The 12646-nt window shown below is 42.1% G+C and overlaps 1 pseudogene; it reads right to left on the bottom strand.

Annotated features, from left to right (window-relative positions):
* Positions 1-399: 399 nt before the first annotated feature.
* LOC109554249 (olfactory receptor 8B3-like) lies at positions 400-1344 on the bottom strand (annotated as a pseudogene).
* Between the last annotated feature and the right edge of the window lie 11302 nt (positions 1345-12646).

Genomic DNA, 12646 nt, shown 5'->3' on the forward strand with positions numbered 1-12646 from the left:
GATACAGCAGCTCCCCACTAGCCATCTATGTTATACACAGTAGTGTATATATGTCAATGCTACTCTCTCAATTCTCCCTACTCACCCTGAAAAATCTGACAATCTTAGCATTCCTTGGTACATCATCATTCAATTTTCTCAATTTAAAACCATATAGTCTCTGAAAATAAGCTGCACAATGACACAATGACTACTTCCCCTATTTTCTATGAAAGGATGAAGGGTTGATCCTCCTTTTCCATACAGTGTTTTTTCTTATGAAGTGATTTATATAATGAACTTAATTTATGCTCTGATTTAAATCACTTACATTTCTACTTTAATTTCTATGTTCTCCATGTCTTTATACATTGTATGTCCATACTAAGATGTGGCATCAATAACTAACAAAATTTTAGTTCAGACTACTCTTTTCTTCAAGGTCTTTCTCAATGCAATTTGGACATCTTTGTTCCTCAGACTGTAGATGAAAGGATTCACCATTGGCCCCACAATGGTATAAAAAATTGTGGACACTTTATCTTCATCCAGAGACCGAGCAGGAAAAGGCTTGAGATACATGAATGCAGATGATCCAAAGAAAAGAGAAACCACAATTATGTGGGAGCTGCAGGTACTGAAGGCTTTGGACCTGCCCTCTGCAGAACGGATGCGAAGGATGTTCAAGAGGATCAAGGTGTAAGAAACGGAGACGGTGACACTGGGCACTATGACATTGACACCCACCACGATGAAAATCTCCAACTCATTGATGGAGGTGCTTGTGCAGGAGAGCTGGAGGAGAGGAGGGATGTCACACATGTAGTGATTGATGATGTTTCCATCACAGAAGGAGAGTCGCAGCATGCACGCAGTATTGGCCATGGCACCCACAAGTCCCATCGCGTATACACCCACCGTCAGCATGAGGCAGACCTGATGGGACATGGAGACCTTGTAGAGCAGGGGCTTACAGATGGCCACGTATCGGTCATAGGCCATTGATGTCAAAATAAAGCACTCATCAATAACAAAGAAGGAGAAGAAGCAGAGCTGAGTCATGCACTCTGCATAAGAGATGATGTTCTGGCTTACAAAACTTATCAGCATTTTAGGGGTAATGACAGAGGAGTGGCAGAGATCAATGAAAGAAAGGTTGAAGAGAAAGTAGTACATGGGAGTGTGCAGGGGAGGGTTCAGACCAATAAGAATAATCAAGCCAACGTTCCCCACCACAGTGACCGCATAAACTGCTAAGAAAATGAAAAAGAGAGGCAGCTGGAGTCCTGGCTGCTGTGTTAAACCCAGCAGGATAAACTCAGTCACTGAAGATTCATTCCCTGGGGCCATTCTTCCCTAGGACATACCTGTGGGAACAGGACAGAGCATAACGTTAAAAATGAGTACCCCGCTCTCTCCACCCAATCCCAGTCTATTGAGACAGTCCCAGAATTTGAGAAGAACCCCCACCCACCCTTCTGTGTGTCTTTGCTTTATGCTCTGTATAAAGGCTGGGGAAATTTTTAAAGAAGTGTATAAAAAACACTATCGGGCAAGTTCTACAGGGATAAAATTCAGTAATCCGTGGACTCATGACAACAGCATCTCTGTTCCACTTCTGCTCTGACAGTTTATCAGACCCACCCAATGATCAGTGGTTATCTGAGCAGAGACAAGGCTGTCATTTCAGGGAATCCTTGGCTTCCAGAGATGAGGTTTGGAAGATGAGTAACAGGGCAGATAAAATTCAACACTCACCCTTCTGTATGGAGACTTCAGTGTTGGGACTTGCTACCTCTGCTTCGTTATTCTCAAGGAAGAGCAAGTGGCTCTGATGAATTTTAGAGATGAACAGCCCAGAACAGAGATTCTTCTTCTTTGCTATTGTTTCTGTTTTGAGTGCGTTTTGGACTGAGAGAGTCAGAGCACAGACCTCGGTACCCCAGGCTCTGAGGTGCCACGAGTTACAGGTCATGGTTTCTGATGGTGGCTCTGCCAGAGTGTCCTCTCCAGTCCAGGGGGTGGAAATAGCATCTGCTGGTGCCCAGGGAGCCACCTGCTAATATGACCCAGGGGTTATTGTGAAATCCTAGGGACCTGATTAAAACTTAGAAGTCTTAGGTTTTCATTGTCTTTTCCCCAGAGATCATGATTTGTAGCAAAGAGAAATTACCTACTCTGCATTTAAGCTGAGTTCACTATAACAGTGATGTATTGGAAGTAAACCATTTTGCATATTTTTTTTGTTGTTGCCAAATGGGGCACATCCTCAAATAGAAAAGCAGGTGATCTTTCCTGAATACACAGCACCTACCCCTCTATGAAATACTTGTCACTTATTTGTTTACTTAGTTCGTTTTCTCACAACACATACACACACATTGATATGCTCAGGTGCATTTGAATCTAAGTTCCATAAGGGCAGAGATTTTGTCTTTTTTGTTCAGTGCTATTTTTGTAGCAATTTAGAGTAACACCAGGCATATATAGTAGGTATTGAATAAATATTTGCTTAACAAACACTGAAGGAATGAAAATCCCTTTTTCCCATGTTTCTTGAAACCAATTTTAGCTGATCCAATAGAATTATTACCCCACAGGCAAAAGCTTATATAGCATTAAGTCAATGTTTTTCTTTGTAGACCTGAGTGTAGGGCAGGAAAAACATCAGTAAGTTATGCCTCGGGGCCTCAGTTCTTAGGCCCTACACTTTTGTGGGTTTCTGATAGGTATTATTTCAGATGCTGAGGAATTATTAGGGGACAATCCTATGCCTTCTAGGAGCTTATGGCTTAAGAAAAGTACACATATAAAAAGAAACACTTTAGTATTTGTTACAAATAAGAAGACTGAGCGTGGAAGAATTGATGCTTTCGAGCTGTGGTGCTGGAGAAGACTCTTGAGAGTCTCTTGGACTGCAAGAAGATCAAATGAGTCAATCCTAAAGGAATTCAACCTTGAATATTCATTGGGAGAACTGAGGCTGGAGCTGAAACTCAATACTTTGGCTACCTGATGTGGAGAACCATCTCATTGGAAAAGACTATAATGTGGGAAACATTGAAGACAAAAAGATAAGGGAGCAGCAGAAGATGAGATGGTTAGATAGCATCACTGACTTAATGGACGTGAGTTTGAGCAAACTGTGGGAGATAGTGAAGTACAGGGTATCCTGGTGTGCTGCAGTCCATGGGGTTGCTAAGAGTCAGACACGACAGCAAATGAACAACAATAACACATGTAGTTATCATATTGAAAACACTCTCTGATACAGCTGGTCTAGTCCTAAACACCCAAGAGAAACTCTAGCTCATGGTCAGAGAGAACTGTGTATAAGAATATTCATAGCAGCACTATTTTTAACAGAATAAAGAAACCAAGGCTGCCCTTGTGGCTCAGTGGTAAAGAATCTGCCTGCCAATGTAGGAAACATAGGTTCAATTTCCGGGTGAGAAAGATCCCCTAGAAAAGGGATGGCAACCTACTCCAGTATACTTTCCTGGAGAATCCCATGGCCAGAGGAGACTGGTGGGCTACCATCCATGGGGTCACAAAAGAGTTGCATGCAACTTAGCGACAAAACAACAAAAGAAAACTGCTAGCTTTTCATCAAGTGGAAAATGAGTATTTCACATTATATCCCTAAAGGGAAAAACTTAACAGTAGCCTGAATGAATGAAGTAGAACAAAACTTATCAATGAATTACAAAACCATAAAGTCAAGTGAAAAAAGTGAGTTGCTAAAAATGATCTGTACAGTACAATATTTAATGATCTTTAAATGCTTGGAGAGCTACTTTCTACAATTTTTATAGATGCATAAAGTTGTAGGAAAGATGACATGAATGTAAAATTATCAACAATGCATCATTAAAGGTGTTTTACAGTGAAACAAATGAGGGAATTAAGATTAGAAAAACAATTAGGGGAATATCAGTTATGTCTATAATGTGAAAGTTGGGTGATGTATACACAGGTGTTTATCATGTTGTTTTGTATTTTTTCTGAAGGGTTGAAATATTTTACAATAAAATCAGTGAGACTAAAGGTAATATACATTATTCCAAATCATTGTGATATATAAAGTTAATACAGCAACTATCAGTTATATGATGATATTTACTATATTAATAACATATGCTATTAAATGGTGAGAACAAATAAAAGCTCGTCAGGGTAAAACAATTTTTTTAAAGGCTTCTGGATCTTCTTATAGACCCCAATCCAGTTATAGTCATTTATGTAACTCCAAACCACACCATACAGTTGGACCTTCACACACCACATATGCACAAGCTGTTGCTATTAAGATGAACATATATAGAAAGATAAATTGTCAAATCATAGAGCCCAGGTTACATCACGTGCTTGGATGTGTGGTCTTTTTGGAGAATCTTCTTTCATGTGGGCAGAGTGTATCCAGACAGTACTATGAGGCATTGCAGTACCAGCTGGTAAAGCGACAACTTTGATAGAAACCCCATGTTTCTCCACAACCTGACTTTCTCTGGTAGATTTGGGGATGGTGATCAGGCTGCCAGAACCATTTATGGACTGCTTGCACTGTAAGAGAGAGAGGAATCCTGGGAGAAAGAGAAGCCAGGGGAGGGTGATGAAGGAACAATAGAAAAGTCACAGAAACACTTATTTCCCTATGCACCACGAGGCCCAGATCTAAAGCCTAATGGTTCCCTTTGAACTGTCCCAAGCCATTCAGGAGGGGGATGCTTTAGCAGAAGAGTGCTGGTGGCTCAGACAGTAAAAGCATCTGCCTACAATACGGGAGACCCGGGTTCGATCCCTGTGTCGGGAAGATTCCCTGGAGAAGGAAATGGCGACCCACTCCAGTACTCTTGCTTGAAAAATCCCATGGATGGAGGAGCCTGGTAAGGCTACAGTCCATGGGGTTGCAAAGAGTCGGATACAACTGAGCAACTTCACTTTCTTTCTTTCACTTTAAAAGTGTGTGAAGAATAGCTTAAATACAGCCCAACTACAGTCCATGGGGTCACAAAGAGCCAGACTCAACTGGGCACACATGCACAAGGTTTGGGGCTTCCCTGATGGCTCAGCAGGTAAAGAATCCACCTGCAATGGAGGAGATGCAGGAGACTTGGGTTCAGTCCCTAGGTTGGGAAGATCCCCTGTAGGAGGAAATGGCAACCCACTCCAGTCTTCTTGCCTGAAAATCTCATGGCCAGAGGAACCTGGCAGTCCATGGGGTCTCGGAAGAGTTAGACATGTCTGAGTGACTGAGCACACACACAGGCAGTGCTCAACTCAACACAATTGAGAATTCTTTCTGACAGAGGACATACTTCTGAGTTAGGAAGTTTAATTCCAAAGGAAATTTTAAAGACTTCTTAGAAGACTCTCTGGTGTTTGTAGGTGGTCACCGTGCATCAGACAGTGATTCTCTCTGACCTCAGGCTGTCCTGGCAGGACACTTTGCCCCCAGGGTCACTGCCTCCAAATGAGTGAACATTCCCTATCAGCCATTCTCTTTAGTCTTGAAGTTAGCGGTTATTTCCACTCTGAATGGGGCAGGTATGACAGAAAAGGTGGAAAGGAAGGGTTCCCTTGGAGGCAAGCATTTTGAAAATCTCACTCAGCCCACATCCTGTAGGAACCGTCCTCAGAGTGAGTCTAACTCCCCACTAGCCCTTTAAAATGCAAAGGTTGGTAACTTTACCTCTATCTTCTTTCCCATCCTCTCACTCTCCCGCCTATCAGAGATGGATTGGTTGTTAGCACCCATCAAGGGCCCTGAAGACACTCACCAGAGGCGAATAACAATAAAACGTTTAAGTATGTAGTAAAAATGACCCAGGAGACCTTGTAACTTGAATAATACATGGATTCACCTTGAATTAGCATGTGGTGATACAGTAGGGGCACAGCGAGCAGAAGGATGCCTGATGTCCAGACAAAAGGAGAAAGAAAAGTCCCTTCTGATGGACCCTGGCTCCCGTACTTAAGTCTTAACCTGAGATATGCTTGACTTCCCAACCCCTACCACTCACAACTGCACCTTGTCCAAAGGCCAATGCCACTTGAGTGGTGGATCCAATTTGGCAGCTGCGTATCTAAGCCAAAGAACTGGGAGGGCTGAGTTAGTCAGAGACCACAGCCTGGATCTACAAACCAAGTATGCCTCCAATCCTATGTTAGGGAAAACAGGAAGTTACTTGTGACTGAAGACAGGAAGTTACCTGTGAGGAAAGCGAGGCAGGCAGTCATAATGAGAGTATATATGGTTTGAGGAATCATATAGGTGAATTCAAAACCCAGGAGTAAGTTATGCATGAAGGAAAGGCTGAACAACACAATCAGAATGTTCCTGACCACTTCCAGGCCATCTGTTGAAAAGAAGAAGCTGTATTGAGGCAAGGACAGATATTTCTTCTAGGCTTATTTCTACCTGGGGCACACAAATCTCTAGGTAAACATGAATGAGGTGAAACATTTGATTAAATAATAAAGAGCAAAGATGGGGCAAGAAAGAGGTCGAGGTCTTAAGCTAAATGGGAGACGGAACCAAAAGAAGCTGTTCTCTTTCTATCTCTGTAAACTTCTTTCTCTTCTATTTTTTCAAAATGTATTTCTTGCTAAACACTCTTGTCTTCCTCTAGTGACAATGTAACATGTTTTCTTTGCTGCCAGTCATCTTTCTTTTATATCCTTACATTCTAGATGTGCTAGATACCCTGTTGTTACTGTCAGGGCTTCTCAGAGATCCATCAGTTAAGTCTGTGAGCTTCTAAACTTTTTTCCAAAACGTACAAATGCTGAGCTTTTGGGATAGACCTTGACTGTGTTGATCATGGAAGTAGGCACACTGCAACCATAGGTGGTTGCACTAGAGGCTAATGGTGAGATGAATGGAAGTCAAGGAAGGATGAACCCTCATTCTCCACCTATCTCTTTCCATATAATAGCTCTGACCTGATGGCCACAGTGAAGTACAACATATCCACAGACTGCGGTTTATCATAGGTTTCTGGGGTCCCAACTTCAGCTCAGCCCATTCTTCTATGATGAGTCCTATTGCCAAGAGGACTAAGACCCAGGAGGAAAAGAACAGGTTGGTGGCCTCAACCTTTCTGACCAGTATGTGCACCATTGTGATTGGGGTTTTCTAGCAGAGACTGTCACCAATATCTCACATGCTTCTTCTCCGATAGGATTAGTCACAAGAAATAGGGGAAAATCTTTTAGTGATTGCTGACGCAATGGCAGTGGTAGAAAGTGAAGTAGCCTATGGAGCAGAGAAGATAAATCCTACTGTTCCCCACTCCTCCATTTGGGCTAGTCTGTTGTCACGGCTGCCAACTACCATGGAATCATCTTGGTCTGACCCTTGACCCTGAGACCTACTACAGTGGAATCACCAAGGGGCCTAGAGGCCCTGACGGAGAAGGCAATGGCACCCCACTCGAGTACTCTTGCCTGGAAAATCCCATGGACAGAGGAGCCTGGTGGGCTGCAGTCCATGGGGTCGCTAAGAGTTTGACATGACTGAGTGACTTCACTTTCCCTTTTCACTTTCATGCATCAGAGAAGGAAATGGCAACCCACTCCAATGTTCTTGCCTGGAGAATCCCAGGGATGGCGGAGCCTGGTGGGCTGCCGTCTATGGGGTCGCACAGAGTCGGGCACAACCGAAGTGACTTAGCAGCAGCATCAGAGGCCCTGAAAGAGGAACCAGATACAGAAGGACGTATGAAATCACACATAGAAAACACTGTCAGCTATAGGAGCAACTAGAGGCCTGAAAGAAGTTAGACGTGTATGATGGAAGACATCAGGATTATATGTTCCAGGATTGATGAACATTAGGGATCAAGGAAATGAAAAAGGTAATTGGATCACTGTGTGAGATGTCAAGTAGCTAGCATCACAAAAGAGAATGACCACTCATAATTTGGGGTGTTTTGAAGATAGGTGAGGGATTAGTGAGACACAGGTCAGAGAAGAAATGATATATGTAGTTAGGGAAAACAGGAGTCAAGATGCCATTAAATAAGATGTAAACCATGGGAACAAGCACAAGCCTGCTTATGAGAAAGAATTTAGTAAGTACAAGTTTTGGTTAAGTTTAAAGTGCCTTGAAAGCATATGATAGAATTAGTCTTGAAACTTAATAGTAGGTTAAAAGTTATCAACCTAGGAATGGCAGTTGAAGCATAGGTGTGTATATCACCATGAGAGGATATCACACGGAAGGTGACAAGAGGCAGTGAAGAAAATTCTGATTAATATCATCTTTTATGAGAAAGAGCAAAGAAGTAGAGGTCAGAGCAAGGCTGTGTGTGTGTGCTTGCATGCTAAGTTGCTTCAGTCGTGTCCGACTCGTTGCAACCCTATGGACTGTAGCCCGCCAGGCTCCTCTGTCCATGGGATTCTCCAGGCAAGAATACTGGAGTGGGTTGCCATGCCTTCCTCCAGGGGATCTTCCCTACCCTGGGATCGAACTCTTGTCTTTTATATCTCCTATTGGCAGGTGGGTTCTTTACCACTAAAGCCACTTAGAAAAATACAAATGCTGCTGACTAATTAAGGAAGCTTGAGTTTTGAGGAGAGATTAGATTCCTAATGTTGCAGAGAAATCTAATTAGGTGGAAGCTGAACATGTGTCACTTGATTTGATGATTATAATGTCACTGGTGGTTTTGGGCATGGCATTCTCTGCAGAACAATGGGAGAAGTGAAAGTAGAAGGGAGACTGTTAGGTTTTATGTTTTCTTTTTTTTTTTTTAAATAGACAACTAGATTAAAGAAATAACAATAAATGGAAAAAGAAAATTAGAGTTTTAGTTTCAAAAGGTAAGTATGAAATTTTGAAAAAGAAGAGACTAGTGGGATGATTCCCGTGTACCCTTTACCCTGCTTCAGTGCTCATCCCTGAGTTATTCTGAAAGAAACTCAGAGAATTTCATCCTTAAATATTTGTTGGTTTCACTAAAATATAAGGATTAAGTTTTCCTCATAGATTTACTTACTCTCCCTCTTTGTTTTCTTAATCTGGTTTATTAGAGGGCTATCAATTTGTTGATAATATTCAAGATCCCTTTACATATTTATCCATTTGAAAATATTATTTTAAGTAGAATTTACTACTTTAAGTTTTTACTTCATTATTTCCCTTTCAGATTAATTTTTTATCCCTCAAATTTCTTAAAATAGTTAAAACTTCTTTAATATGCCAGGATTTAAGGTGACCTATATTTATCTGTGCACAGAGTTTGCTATATCTCATATAATTTTTCCTATTTAAACAAGTTTAAGAAAATAATATTTTAAAGAGCAGTTATGTTTTTCCAGCAAAATTGAGCAGAAGATGCAGAGATTTTTCATATACTCCCTGTATATCCCACACAGGGACAGCCTTTCCTGTTCTCAACATCCCCACCAAAGTGGTACATTTGTTACATTTATAAACCTACAATGACATATTATTATTGTCCAAAGTCCATGGTTTATGTGAGGGTTCACTCTTGGCTTATGTCTCATATATTTCCACATTAGACAGTTTTTAATGTTAATTTTGACTTCACCATTGAAATCTATTTGGGACTGTGTTCACATGTACAAATGTTTCCCACTTGAATATATCTTGGAAAGTAGAAACTATACAATTGTAGCATTCATGATTGCAAGATTCATTAGTAAATAACTGAACATAGTCCCATCTGGGACAATTAAAGCTTTTCCTGGGACTTACCTGGTGCTACAGTGAATAAGAATCCATCAGCCAGGGCAGGGGACATGGGTTTGATCCCTGATCTGGGAAGATCCCACATGCTGAGAGCAACTAAGCCTGTGAGCCACAACTACTGAGGCTGCCCTGGAGAGCCTGTGAGCTGCAACTACTGAGCCAGTGCAGCACAACCACTGAAGCCCGTGCACACGCAGCGCTTGCTCTGAAACAAGAGAAGCCATTTCAATGAGAAGCTTGTCCACTGCAATTAAGAGTAGCCCCCACTTGCCGCAACTAGAGGAAGCCTGCATGCAGCAATAAAGACCCAGCACAGCCATAAATAAAGTAAGTGAATTATTTTCAAAAAGAAACCAGCTCCTCTCATACACCTGAGGGCAGGAATGAATGCAGATTCTCAGTGGGGCAGGAAGATCAATGCCCAGATTACCTGGGCCTCTCTTCTTTGCCCTTCTCTGTGTCCCTTGCCCCAACCTCCCTGGAGCCCAGCTCCCCTCCCACTTCCCCTCAAAAAACAGAATCTTTTCCTAAACACCAGGAACTCTGGAGACCAAAAAAAAAAAAAAAAGGAATAATTATTCATCTAAAGCAGTGTCTGTGTCACTTATCAGCATGATTAGGTGCAGAGCTCTGTGAGCCAAACAATTTTAAGAGAAGAGTATCCTCTAAGACTCTGTCCCCTGGGTTGGGGTACCATGGACAAGTCTAGGACTGTGTTGTTTCTGGTCTCTCTCATGGACACTTATTTTCCTTTTTTTCTAAATGAAAGTATGATAGCTACCTTCCTCTGCTCTACTTGGAATACCCTTCAGTTTGGGAGTGAGAGACCATAGGCTAATACTCCTCACTACCTGAGACCTGGATGGTCTGATTCCTGCCTGTGGGATATGTATTCTAGGTAACTGAATACATAGCTCTTTATCATGATCCCCATAGCTGAAATAGCTCTTCCTAACATCATCTTTAAGAGAAAGGCACAGAGGGTCAACCCGAACCCTGCGGCACACGTATGTAGGCAGAAGATCCCCTTCTGCCTGTTGGAACTTAGTGAAGGTGACGATTGCAGTGTTTACGGGTGGAGAGTCTCTATACAGCATCTCTATGGTCCATGTCTGTATTGCACTCAGATACTTTTCATGTCACTTGGCTTCCCCATTCCCTTCTTTATCAGATGTCTTTCTGAGGTGTGGACTTTGACCTTCAGGACAGACTCTGATCTGCAGAACTGGGCGGTGGCATTTTGCTACATTCTAGCCCAGGATTTCTTGATTATGTACCTCTCTGGAATGCTGAGATGGTTGGATAGCATCACCGACTCAATGGACGTGAGTTTGGGTAAACTCCGGGAGTTGGTAATGGACAGGGAGGCCTGGCATGCTGCAGTCCATGGTGTCGCAAAGAGTCGGACGTGACTGAGTGACTGAACTGAACTGGAATGCTACGGAAATTAAAAATTTCATTTTCCAACCCCAGATTTGCATAATCAGACAACTGGGATTAGAGGGAGCCACTTTAGCTCTGCCTCCCCTCCGACAGGTAAAACCTGAGGACAGTGTGAAGCTCTCACTGAGACTGGACTCTGGACCATTTCCTTTTTGCATTTTCACAGTATCCGAGGGATCTAAAACCCCACATTTGATTTTGGTAGAAATCTCTACAAGATGTTGCTGCACATTACCATTTGTAGGATAAATACCAGCAAAGCATAACAGTCATGCAGACCAAGTGTAAGAACGTGTTTTCACTCCACCGACCACAGATCCCTTCAGACTAAAGCAGCTGTGTCTGGTGGAGCAGCAGCAAGCCCAGGGTGCCCATGGGGGCTGCCAGGCACTGTGGGTGGTGGTGGAGTGGGCACTCTCCCTGGTGGCTTGTACTTAGGACAGTGAGAGCAGGGTTTGAAGGGAGCAGCGGTTCTTTCCAAACCTGAATGCCCCAACAGAAAGCTTCAGAAGGTCATAGCTTAAAAAGAGCTAAAGAGTTGAAAAAAGGATGAAAAAACAAAAACCACTTCTCTAGTGTCCAGGCTTTTCCCTAGCTCACATGACTTTAAATGTTCTTCTTTCCTCTACCTTGAGACAGCACCTAAACCATGGCTTTTGGATAAAGGAAAAGAGGAAGAAGAGAGATGGCATCTAAGTCATTCTCTGTGTTTACTCTTAGTGCTTGTCTCTCTGTGTAACTTCTTGGTCTCTAAGTTTTATTCCACTTCAGAAACTTTCCCCAAAGAATCAAAGGAGGGTGACAAGTATAAAGTCAATAAAATCTTCTATATTGATATCCCCAAAGCAGCAGATGAGTTGATTTTCACATAATCCTAATAACCCAAGTCCTATATTATTTTCTGTCTAAGGATTAAATAAAAATATCTCCTAGAGGTACATGTACCCCTTAGTATTTTTTTTGGATGACTGCACCATGCCAGTGGTGGAATATGTGCTCAGTTGCTCAGTCATGTCTGACTCTTTGCAACCCCATGCACTGGTAGCCTGCTAGGCTCCTCTGTCCATGGAGATTCTCCAGGCAAGCATACTGGAGTGGATTGCCATGCCCTCCTCCAGAAGAATTTCCAACCGTGGTGGAAAATAAATTATGTAATTATCTGTATGGGAATAAGATCAATGATTTGCTTTGCCCCACAGAGAAGGATTTGATATATTTGAAATAATTATTCTAAGTCAAATAGCACATTAACAATTATGTATAGGGACTTAGCTCACCTTTAATTCAACAAACATAAGTTAGAACACAGAGAGAATTACCTAAATTATCTCCTTCCACATGAGATATGTGCCTGGCATAACTGTGAAGACATTGCTTTAGCTCATTTCACTTTGACTTATCCATGTTATAAAAAGAATATGAGATAGTTTGAACACTTCTCCTTGCCTTTGAATTACATTTATTGTTTTTTGCAATCTGGTAATGGCACCCAACTCCAGTAGTCTT

The sequence above is a fragment of the Bos indicus genome, chromosome 29 (assembly GCF_029378745.1).
Source record: "Bos indicus isolate NIAB-ARS_2022 breed Sahiwal x Tharparkar chromosome 29, NIAB-ARS_B.indTharparkar_mat_pri_1.0, whole genome shotgun sequence".
Classification (NCBI taxonomy): domain Eukaryota; kingdom Metazoa; phylum Chordata; class Mammalia; order Artiodactyla; family Bovidae; genus Bos; species Bos indicus.